This window comes from Arachis ipaensis, chromosome B10 (assembly GCF_059453495.1).
Source record: "Arachis ipaensis isolate K30076 ecotype BB chromosome B10, ASM5945349v1, whole genome shotgun sequence".
In the NCBI taxonomy this organism is placed as follows: Eukaryota; Viridiplantae; Streptophyta; class Magnoliopsida; order Fabales; family Fabaceae; genus Arachis; species Arachis ipaensis.
In genome coordinates, this window is record NC_142435.1 from 127389599 (window position 1) to 127401875 (window position 12277).

Sequence of the window (12277 nt, forward strand, 5' to 3'; positions counted from 1 at the left end):
TACTCTGAAAATTGTAAGCCCAGCCACCCTTACAATCAAAGAGAGGCACAAAACAAGTGGGATCAACCATGGTCCTTGTCTTGGCATAACTCAGCTCAGCGCAAGCGAGATTCACTACTGTCCTTGTCACGTCTTTGCCAAGAGTAACATCAACGCGTACACAAGCGGTTTATACCACCGACCTTGCTAGAATACATCTCAGTTTATTTTACAGTAAAATCTTTACTCAGTAATTATATTAGTCACAAGCCTTCATTAATAACCATTCATATTGATCCACAACCTCTTTCAAAATATCAATTTAATCAAATCTATAAGTTCACACTCGTTTCCAAGTCTAAAAACTAGTTATCAGACCTTAATTAGGAGTTACAGAAGTTTACAAGCTTGCCAAAAAAGCCAAACAGTTAAAAATAGAGAAATTTTTTTAGAAAACATGGCTTCTACGTATGCATCCACCAGAATGCCATTCCCAGCTTGTGCGTGGGTATGACCCCTGTGTGTATGCACAACTTGAAAATTTTCTGGGCATGCGTACACGTGAGTATTTTTACCCAATCTGTTCTGTGTGTGGGCACCATTGTGTGTGTGGACACCATTGTGTGCGTGGGCACACATGCCAAAATTTTGGTTTTCTGCAACATTTCAAATTGCAGCCCTAAGCCTCAGTTTTCACACATTCATAACTTCCTCTACAAAATTTCATTTTCTCTCATTCTTATATAGTTTTAAAGATCTTTCCCTTAGTTTTAATTCAAGACTAATTTCATTCAATTTCGAACTCCAAGCGCCAAGTTATGGCCCATCGAAGTTGGTCAAAAATTCATTTTTATCAAATATTGCACAATGCTCATTTTGACAAATTCTCAAATTGAACTTGCTCCAAACCATACCAATACCATTTCTAGGCCTTCTAAACACTCAATTATCATTTCCTAACTATACAAAGTTTAATCAACTCAATTTTAACATCATCAATCAATCCCAACATTTAATTCATTAATAATAAAAACCAAACCATCAATTCCACAACATAATACTTGCATCAACTTACCTTAACTCACCTTATATGGGTTTTCTCACCCTATCACGGCCTCCAGCCCAATTTTCATCTCAATATCCATCATAAATCAAGCATACCACAATTCATATTTAATTCAACTCATTTATATACACATTCATATCATTCACTAACCACTCAATTCACAAAAATCACAACAAATTAACACAACATCAACCAATTCTATTCAATCATATCTTAGGGACAATTAGCCTAAGCATTCACATAATCTTACATAATACCTACTTGAAACTAAAACAAATATCTCTAGTCGGCAGTTTCTCTAACACTTTGATTTCCTCCTAGCAACTCCAACCTCCGCCGGTCCAAACTCCGCCAATTCCACACTAAAGTGATCCTTGAATCCAATCTAGCACCAATATTCACCAGAAAAAGTGGGAGATTGGGATTTCTTACCTTGTCTTACACAATCTTGGGTTCAAACTCCACTAGAACTCAAGGTTGAACCTCTCCTAAACATAAAAAATTGAAATTTCTTCAATTCCCAAATCAAAAGTGCGGAATTAATAAAGAGAGCAAACTGAGCAAGAAATTTAGAGTTTCTTACCACTTTGTTTAAATAGAATTGAAGAGGACTCCGAGACGAACAAGTGATCACAAATGGCTCGTCAATCAGAGTTTCAGATTGGAAGATATGGGAAATTAAAAGGGAAGGTGAATAGTGACAATAGTTAGGGCACTCACTTCCTCTGTTCTTCAATGGTTTCTTATCTTTAATGAAGGGGAAAAGTTGTGCTGAAATGGCTAAGTGGGTGGGTGTTATGAGTGGGCCTTGGGCTCAAGTGAGGCCTAGTTCACTCGTTTTAGGCCTTTTAGCTTAACTTTGGGTCAAAACCTTTGAGATTAGTGTTTTAATTTGCAGCCTAATTATTTTTACTTTTTCAAATTATAAATTTTAATTTATTAATCTCCTTGGCACATAATTAATTTATTATCTATAATTTAACCGGGCTTTACATTTTTCATATCAATATCGACTTGTAACAATTCTTGATAATAAAACGGTTTCAAGAAAAAGCCCCTACCTCGAAAAGTCAAAATCCGTAAGCTACAAAATGTGTCAAGACTCTTATCCTTCCTGCCCACAATAGCCGCAATCACAACCACAGCTCCATACTACTTTCGCAGTAACAGCAGCAACTTTAATCGTGACATGCAATAATCAAAACTCAACCCTACGACAATAATGCCGTAAAAATCTCAGCAACATATAACGGAATAGCAATTAAACGAATTTTCAGAGCAAAACAACTTACTGCATCAAAGGAATGAAGAACATGGGGCAGCAGCACCTTCGACGGTGCTTCCAGCAACGACAGCGCCGTTCTCTGGAAGCCAGACACGGTGGCGAGGTTTCCTTCTCCTCCAACAGCGACACTCACAGCAGCAACCTCCATATTCTCTCTCTCTCCCGTTCGAACTCCTCTTCTTGGCGACTCCAACAGCGGTAGCGGTGGCGCAGTAGCTCGACAACGAGGTCTCCAATGGTGATGATGGTAGCAGCAATAGAGGCCCCGTCATCACCCCTCGCTCGTGGTTTCTCTCTTGCATTCGTCTCTTTCTCCTTCGGGCTCCCTCCTCTGCGACGGTGCAGCTGGCAGCGATAAGCATGAACAGCGGTGGGGCGACATCCCTCTCCGGTCTGGCGACGCTCTTCTTCCTCTCCTCCAAGCGTCAATATGGGTGAGTTGTCTGAGGATGAGCGACGGCGTGAGGGTGGGTGAGGGAGTGCATCCTTAGGTGTGTGTTTTGGGTGAAGGGGTTGGCGGCTGTGGTGAGAAGAGAGGTGAGGGTGTCACTTAGGTTAGTGTTTTGTTCTGGGAAAATAGGGTTAGTGTATTTTTAATAAAAATATGGGTGATGTAGTAATTGAAAACCAGTTTTAATCCAACAATAATTATCTATAAAAATACTATTTATTAATTAACTTACAAATTACTTTCAAATAAATAATCTAATTCAAGAATTAGAGAAAATTAAATAAATTTTGCTTTATTCATAAAATAAGGTTCAAAAGATTAATATTCAAATTAAAGCATATAAAATTCTCATTATTTTCAATTACTAAAGCTTTAAATTATAATAAAGAAATTGCCCGGTTTATATATAAAAATCTCTGAAAAAATAATTTTAAATAAATATAATAAATCATAAATAAAATATTATTTAATTTCTAAAAATCTGGGGTTTTACAATCGTCGGAAGAATCTGACAGTAGACACGCTTAGTGGAACGCTGCGTTTTGGTGATCTGCATCGCGTTACCATCGAAAATATTCGTCGGTAAATCCACGGTAACCGTGCCCTAAATTGGAACCACAAACCCCTTTCCCCTTCATTTCGAATTCAATCTCTCTCTCTCTCTCTCTCTCTCTCTCTCTCTCTCTCTAACTTCTCACCTTCCTCCCCCCCTCTCTCTCTCTTTAACCTCTTACCCTCCTACACTCTTTCTAACCGTCTTATCTCTCCTCTTTGTCATCCTCCTCCACCACTGCCACTTTTGTAAACGTTGCCACCTCTACCTTTGACGTTGTCGCCACTGCTGAACGTCCCTGTCGTCGCTGTTGTAATGCCTCTGCCGTTTCTGCTTCTACCACTACTGCACCTCCACCCCTCTTCTTCGTTTTCTCTTGGTCTACTTTCAAGGTTAATTAAATAGTTAGTAGAGTTTAGTTAATTTAACTTTCTGTTTTAGTGGAATTAGGTGGTTAGGATAGGTTAGAATAGGTTAGATTAGATTCTGAGGTTACTGAAAAATATTATATTATTGAGCTATTTGTTGATTCCTGCTATTGAAATTGTTTGAAAAATACTTGACTGTATTAATAATGATTGAGCTGTTTGTATGTTACCTTAATAGTGATTGAAAAAATTAACCAATTGAGAATAGTTGATGGATATTTGGTTTGGATGAAATCCTTGAAGGGTGGAGAAATCCAAATTTTAGGAGAGACTCTGTCGAAATTTTTATAAGATTATTAGTGAAATCGAAAAAATTAAAATTATATTTTTAAAATGGTTATAATTGATTATTGGGTTGTTGTATTTTTGTGCAACTGTTAATTTGAATAATAATTATTTTGATCTTAGTTTATGTTTTTGATTTTGTTAAGTTGGTGTTATGATAAATATTTATTACATTTACAAGAGAACTATACATGTATATATTCATTTTGGTTCTTATGAAAGAAAATTTTCTCCTTTGCAATTAGTGTTTTATTGCTCTATAGGCACTTGTTAGTTTACTAAACTATTCAAAACACTTATTCATTATAATTTAATTATTTTAAAACTAAAACGCTATGTAATTTCCTTTTTTTCTAGTTTACTAAACTAAAACACTTTTAGAATTATTTGTTATTTTTTGAGTTTCTTCTTATGTTATTATTCCTGGTATTTGTTATGTTATTAATATGTGATTAATATATTCGACGTTCAAACATGACGACAGGTAGTAGAGGTAGGTCGAGTGGGTCACATGGTCATGGTAGATGGTGTAACATCCTGAGTTTTTGAAAAATTAAATTTATTATATTTGATGAGAATTTTATTCTAAGAAAATTATTTTACTAAACATAATTAAATAAAACTTTATGATACTTTGAATTTAAAAATAATTAGCTAGGAGTTATATGTAAGGTCCCACATCGGTTGGAGAGGAGAACGAAGCATGCCTTATAAGGGTGTGGATATCTCTCTGTAGCATGACGCGTTTTGACGAGTGAGTGTTTGGGGCTTCGGCTATCATCCCTATCTCTAAAGGCAAAACCGTGAGGCCTTGTGTGCCAAAGCGGACAATATCGTGCTAGCGGGTGGTCTGGGCTGTTACATTATATGTAATTTTCATAACAGTAGGAGTTTAAATTAATTAGGATTTTTATATCATCTTTATTATAATTTTGGTAATTGAAAAATAAAAAAGAATTGTGTAATTTAATTTAAGTAACTTCTATTACGAATAATTTATGATTTAATTCAAATTTTTTATTTTTAAAAAATAATCTATTAAGAATGATTAAATTGATTTTATAAATACTTTGATTTTATGTTAATTAATATTCTTGAATAATTTTATTATAATTAGTTATCTTATATAATTTGAAATTAAAATTCTGGTATTGGAAAAATGATAAAAAGTTATATAATTTAATTTAGATAATTGATATTTGGATTGAAATCGTACTTTATAGAATATGATTAATATATTTATTTTATAATTTAAATTAGAAATAATTATTTGAACTTAGCAACATGTTGATAAAAATTGTTTCTAAATATTTATAATATAGTATATTTGATTTTAAAATTATTATTCTATCCACTAATTTTTATCAAAATATCTATTCTATCTATATTCCTTTATAAAAACCTAACCCTAACCCTAAGTTTCCAAATCAGAAATCCTAATTCCTAAATTGAGAAATCCTAACCCTAACCCCTTACCCCCTTTCTTCCTAAATGTAACGCACACTTCAGAAAATGGAAAATCAAAGAGGGAGAGTAACGGAACGGAGAAGAGAAGGAAGAAGAGGAGGGGGAGGGATTCCGCACCGATGGTACAGGGGCTCATTGTCGCCGTTGACATGGTCGAAAGGAGGAGTGCGACCGCCACGAGGAGCCACCGTCATTGTCATCCTTGTGAGCTGCCATCGCGTCGCCGTTACTGAGTTGCAACGCCCCCGTTCAACCTCGTCCTGCCGCGTTTCCATGGTCGCTCAGGGAGCTCGAGAGACCGAAGATGCGAGAAAGGAGAGGTGGTGAACGAAGCCGTCGCGTCTTGCCACCAAGGGTTCTGTCACCTTTATGCATGCCGTTACTGTTGATTGAAGCCACTTCCGTCGCGGTTGATGTCGCCGCCGTCCCTATTGGATTCCATCATGGAGAAGAGAACGACGTGAAGGAGAGAGGGAGACAGAGCCATGCGAGCTAGAGGAGTCACTGTCCTCGCCATTGCTGGCACGGTCGCCCGTGAGTCATGCATCGCCATCAGAGTAGCCATTTTGTCACCATCAAGTTTGATGGAGATGCTACTTTGCTGTCGAAGATAGCCCCAGCCTTCCTGTTTTGATTTTTATTCTCGTATTCTTGAAACTGTAACACTTTAAACCTTGGTCTATTTTCATCTTGTTTCTCTATTTTTCTCCTGGCTTAATTATAGAATTATGGGTCTCTATTTTAGTCGCTGCTGGTTTATCGTTCGAAAAAGCTATAATTGATGTTGAGGTCGTTGTTGCTCCTACTCCAAGAGAACTGATGTCACCGTTACTATTGTGAATTAAAGAATAAAAAGGGGTTATCACATTTAACTTCTGGGTTTTTACACATTGAGGTAGGATATTTATTTTTAAAATTTAATATTTTAATTTTAGAATGCCTACAAAGTTAATTGGATAATTGTAAATATTTAATAATGGTTGAAAATTGATTAATTGATGTAAATGGCTTGAAATATGTTTGAGAATAGTTAGCTATTATGATTACTCTAAATTATGATTGAAGTTTGATGCGGTTGTGAATTGAGTTTGGGTTATGGTTGTGATTAACTGATCATATTGATTTTGGTTTGAGGCTGTGATTATTACTGGTTTTTTGATTGTTTTAGAATTGCTGAAAATTCTGATTTCAGTTGATTATGTCAAGTTGGTTGCTATTGAATTGTTTATTTGATGACACTATGGTTGTTGTTAATATTGGTTTATAATTAACTAGATTTCGGTTTGAAAACTGTTAAAGGGTTTGAAGTTTGATTACTAAATCAATTTTTTTGAATACCTGAATCTTTAGATAAAATAGTAGTTTTGAAAACGAGTTAGTAATTCGATAGTGAACGAAACTGTATGAGGTTAAAAGCTAATTTTTGGAATATTAGTTATGAATTCTCGAAGTTGGACTGGGTTACTTTTAAAGTATAATTGATGGAAATTATAATTTTAATTGATGATATAATGTTAGCCGTTAAACTGAATTATGATGAGATATTTATTGAGAATCTATTGTTGTGATAATTGCTGATAAAAGAGTTGGTGAATTGTTGAAAAAGAGAGAACTCGTAAGGGTGGCTAAGTCCTATTTTTAGGGGAGATTATGTCCAAATTTTTATAAAAATATAAGAGCTTAATGAAAATATAAGGATTTAACTAAAGTGAATATTTAAGAGCTTGTTTGATGATGGTTATCGATTGTTTATAAAATTAAAAAGTGAGTGTTCTATTAAAGTGTAAGGTTAGATTTAAAGTGTTTGAAAATGGTCTGAGTTAAGATGATGCAAAAGTGAAAACTGTAAAGTTTATACAGTATGATTAAATAGAGAAGGAAGAGATACTGTATAAGAATGTGAAATTGGTGATGAATAATGATAATGATAACTAATGATGATAATAAGAATGATTATGCAAGAATCTGCTGCAAGAAGGCAGTCGGATAAATGGTGGTGCGACCACTAAGAATGCTTTCCTGGAATACTTAGCTATAATGCTATTCTGTAAGTAAGAGGACTCTTACAGAGGTATCAAGAACACACATAACTAGCATATGCTCCTGTAAGTCAAAGGACTCTTGCAGTGGATTTCCAGCAAGTCAAAAGACTCTTGCGATGGGTATTGCCAACAGGAAAACCTTACCTGGTCAAAGGACTCCGGGTAACATCAGAAGTGGGTATGTAAATGATAAATGAGCTCGTTACCTACACTAGGGTTAGACATGCATCATCCTTGTTTGTACATTTGTATTTGGTTGTGTTTGCTTATCTTGTTTCTCTGTGATTGTACTATTTGTCTTATTGCAATTTGTTTGTGTGTTGATCTATTTCTTACTTGTGCTATTAGTTTGTGGATGTATTGAGGTGACTAAGAACTGATGTTGTGATTGAGAAAAGATTATGTGGCTGAGAGATGGTTATTATCACTAATTTTGTGATTAGAATTTGTTTTGAATTTAGAAATTTAAAGAAAAGTAATTCATTATTTAGAGTAAAACAAAAAGTATTTTCAAGGATTTGATAAAAATTATTTTATTGAGTAAAGTTAATTATTCGCATCTTATTCAATACTTTTACGGCATTCCCATTCTCTACTGATAACATGTGGTTTAGTTCTCCCCAAAATTTTTCACACTTTCAGTGACACAGGTTCGAAGACTCAGTTTGAAGCTGTGGGCGATTATTTGACTTTATTTATGAGATAAGTTGCTTTCATATAATTTTCTCTCCCTTGTTGCTTAAGATTTTTATTTTATACAGAGGGATAGGTGTTGTATCTGAGTTTTATTTTGAATTACTTGTATAACATTTATTACTAGTAGTAATTATGTGATTATTATTATTTGGAAGTCTTTGATATATAATTTTTAATACATGTCCTCAAGCAAACTTGAATTGTTGCTTGTCCTCAAGCAACCAAAACTAATACATGATTAAGATGTGAATTTGCATGAGAAGTGAGAGTTCAATTAGGCTCATGTCTCTTCTTGAAGTGGGGTTTATCTATTGCAATACTGAATAGTTTTGGCATCTCACTCTCCTTTGAATCAGAGGAATGTCACTGTCACTCAGAATTAGAATCCAAATACTATTATGAATTCTCTAATCTTTGTACTTCAGTTTAATCCTTGAATACAGCAAATATCCTTTAATTCTCTTTTCTTTGGTGCTTTGCACCTTGAGCCTAACTGTGACTTTAAATATTTTGTCTCAATCTTTACTTGACACAAAAACACCACAAGCACTTAACTGGGAAACTCTCTTTAAACTCTAATTTTTTTCTTTCAGTTGCTCCCAGACAGTGATGCTCAAAGCCTTTGGCATACTCTGTTAATTGCAATTGATCTTGACTCTTAGAGTTTTGTCTCAAGGATTACTTGACACATTTACACCACAAGCACATGACTAGGGAAACAACTCTTTGAGCTTTTAATCATGTCTGACCTCCCTAGCCATTGATGCTCAGAGCCTTGGACCTTGCTTTTATTTTTCTTTTTCTATTTTTTTTTCTTCAAGGATTAAGCTTTTGTTTACTTCAGAGAATTCATAATAGTTTTCTAAATTCCTATTCCTCATACATCAACATCCTTTGATTCAAATTCAAATATGCACTGTTCATATCATGCATTTAGAATCACAGATAAAACCGCCATATTTAAGTAATAAGACTATTCTTTAATATAAACTCAATTTCCCATGCAATGCATCACTTCTTTTCTTTTCTTTTTAAATTCAAGCTCCGTGAGTGGTACATGAGACAATTTTTTTTAAATTAAAAGCAACACCAAACTTAAAAGTTTGCTTGTCCCCAAGCAAAGAAAAACTCCAGGGTGTCAAAAATTCCTTTTAATTGCTCCTGTTCCTATTCTAATCACTCTGTATGACCAAAACACATGTAAAATAAGAAAATTCTAAAAAAATTGAGATAAAGTAATTTAAAATCATAACTCAAATAACTATAATGCTAAAATAAAAATAACTATAAAGTTAAAACCAAAGTAACTGCAAAACCAAGGGTACTAGTAGTTAGGTTGCCTCCCAACAAGTGATTTTTTACCGTCACTAGCTTGACAGTCAGCACCTCTAAAGAGGAGGATCATAGGGGCTCAGCTCTTTAGCCCTCACTGTGAACTTCTTTCCTGTGCTCCCATTGATCAACTCTATATGCTCAAGAGACAGGATCCTGTTCAATGTATGAGGCAGGATTGGACATGCAATGAATACCACCTTCATTCCTGGGGAGAAGTCTTCAGTGGGAATCCTTTTGTTTCTCCATGCCCTAGGTACTTTCTTCTTTTTGGGAACCTCCTCCTTTATGGATGATGCATTCTCGACACCAAACATAGATTTGATGTCAGGAGGAATTTTATTGATTGTCACTAAAGGAGGTTTGAGCTACAGATTCTATTGTGCATCATCAGGGGGTTCTTGAAGGTTTGGATTAATAAGCTCAATCTGCATGCACCTCTCCTCTTCACCTGCTGAATGCATATCCTTGAAGACATGAAAGACCAGTTGCTCATTATGCACTCTAAGCACTAATTCACCCACTTCTACATCAATTAGAGCTCTTCCAATGGCTAGGAAAGGTCTTCCTAGGATTATAGAGCCATTCTCATCCTCCCCCGTGTCAAGAATCACAAAATCTGTTGGGAGAAAGAACTTACCCACTTTGACCAAGATATTCTCCACTAATCCATATGCAGGCTTTATAGATTTGTCTGCCATCTGTAATGCTACCTTTGTGGGTTGTGCCTCTTGAATTTGCAACTTCTTCATCACAGACAAGGGCATTAAATTGACGCTTGCTCCCAGATCACATAACGCTTTCTCAAAGGTTGTGCTCCTAATGGTACTTGGAATTTGAAAGCTCCCTGGATCTGGCATCTTCCTTGGCAAGTTATTTTGAATTATGGTACTACATTCCTTAGTCAAGGCCACTGTCTCATCTCCCTTTAAAAGCTTCTTCTTTGATAACAATTCTTTCATGAATTTAACATAGAGAGGCATTTGCTCCAAAACCTCAGCAAAAGGAATATTAATTTGTAACTTTTTGAAACTTCCAAGAACTTTGAAACTGCTTGTCCTTGGTCTCCTTTTGAAGTCTCTGAGGATATGGCATCTTAGGCTTTTACTTAGGAGCTTTAGGCAATGTAGGATGAGTGTCAAGAGAGACTAGGAAGGGATTGTCTGCACGCCTAGGAAGGGCGTGTACTACTGTGTCTTCAGTCTGCTCTGGAGCTTCTTTTTCAACCGGCTCCTCAGTAACTTGTGCTTTTGTACTTGCCACTTGTCCACTTATCAAAGTGATAGCCTTGCATTCCTCCCTTGGATTCACCACTGTATCACCAGGAAATGTACTTGGAGGGCTCTCAAGTATTTGCTTGCTCAACTAGCCTACTTGCACCTCTAAGTTTTTTATGGAAGCTCTAATTTCCTGCATAAAACTATTCAGTAATGCTTTCCAATCAGTGGTCTTCTGAGGTTGAGAATTTGCCTGCTGAGGTGGTTGTTGTTGATGAGTCTGAAACTGGCGGTTATTATGATTATTCTGATGGAAATTATCCTGAGAATTGTTGTTAAAATTTTGTGATCTCTGAGGTTTCTCTCTCCACCCAAAATTTGGCTGATTTCTACACCCCTTATTATAGGTCTTAGAGTATGGATCATTATTTGGGTTTCTAGAAGTATTCCCTATGTAATTGACCTGTTTAGAAGAAGATTGAGCATAATCATAATTCTCACCTTGCATAGAGCTACCAGTCATGTCATAAGGGCCCTCTTGAGGTGCATTATGAGTGTTGACAGCTGAAACCTGCATCCCACTCAATTGTTAAGTAATCAAATTCATCTGCTGAGACAGAATTTTGTTTTGAGAAAGAAGAGCATCAAAAGCTTCTACTTCCATAACGCCTTTCTTCTGAGGAGTCCCAGAGTTCACAGGATTCCTGTTAGATGAGTATAAATATTGGTTGTTAGCAACCAACTCAATAAGCTCAGTAGTCTCCTCTGGTGTCTTCTTCATGTGCAATGAACCACCTGTAGAATTATCTAAACACATTTTGGACATTTCACATAAGCCCTCATAAAAGATATCTAGCTGAGTCCATTTAGAAAACATGTCTGGAGGGCATTGCCTGGTCAGTAGCTTGAATCTCTCCCATGCTTCAAAAAGGTTCTCACCATCTTTTTGTCTGAAGGTCTGAACCTCCACCCTCAGCTTAGTTAGCTTTTGTGGTGGAAAAAATTTAGTCAAAAATCCAGTGACCACCTTATCCCAAGTATCCAGACTCTCCTTGGGTTGAGAATCTAACCACAGCTTTGCTCTATCCCTCACAGCAATGGGAAGAGCATGAGTTTGTATACTTCCGGATTCACTCCATTCGTCTTCACAGTATCACAAATCTGCAAGAAATTAAAAATAAACTGATTTGGATCTTCTTGAGGGATTTCATGATACTGACAATTTTGTTGCACAAGAGTGACCAGCTGTGGCTTCAGCTCAAAGTTGTTTGCAGCTATAGGAGGTACCACAATATTTTTTCCATAAAGATCTGCATTGGGAGAAGTGTATGAGCCAAGCACTCTTCTAGGTTGCTCATTCTCATTCAGATTTGCCATAATGGCATTCACAGCACGATTATGATCCATGGTGGACTCTGCAGCTTCCCTTTCAAGAGTTTCACTCAGATTTTTACTAGCCTTGTAAAGTCTAGCTTG

The 12277-nt window shown here is 35.9% G+C and overlaps 1 non-coding gene across 1 annotated transcript; it reads left to right on the plus strand.

Annotated features, from left to right (window-relative positions):
• Positions 1 to 11672: 11672 nt before the first annotated feature.
• Positions 11673 to 11780, plus strand: LOC148581655 (small nucleolar RNA R71). Its single transcript, XR_015899600.1, has one exon. It is a non-coding gene; the product is annotated as a small nucleolar RNA R71 (small nucleolar RNA).
• The last annotated feature ends 497 nt before the right edge of the window (positions 11781 to 12277 follow it).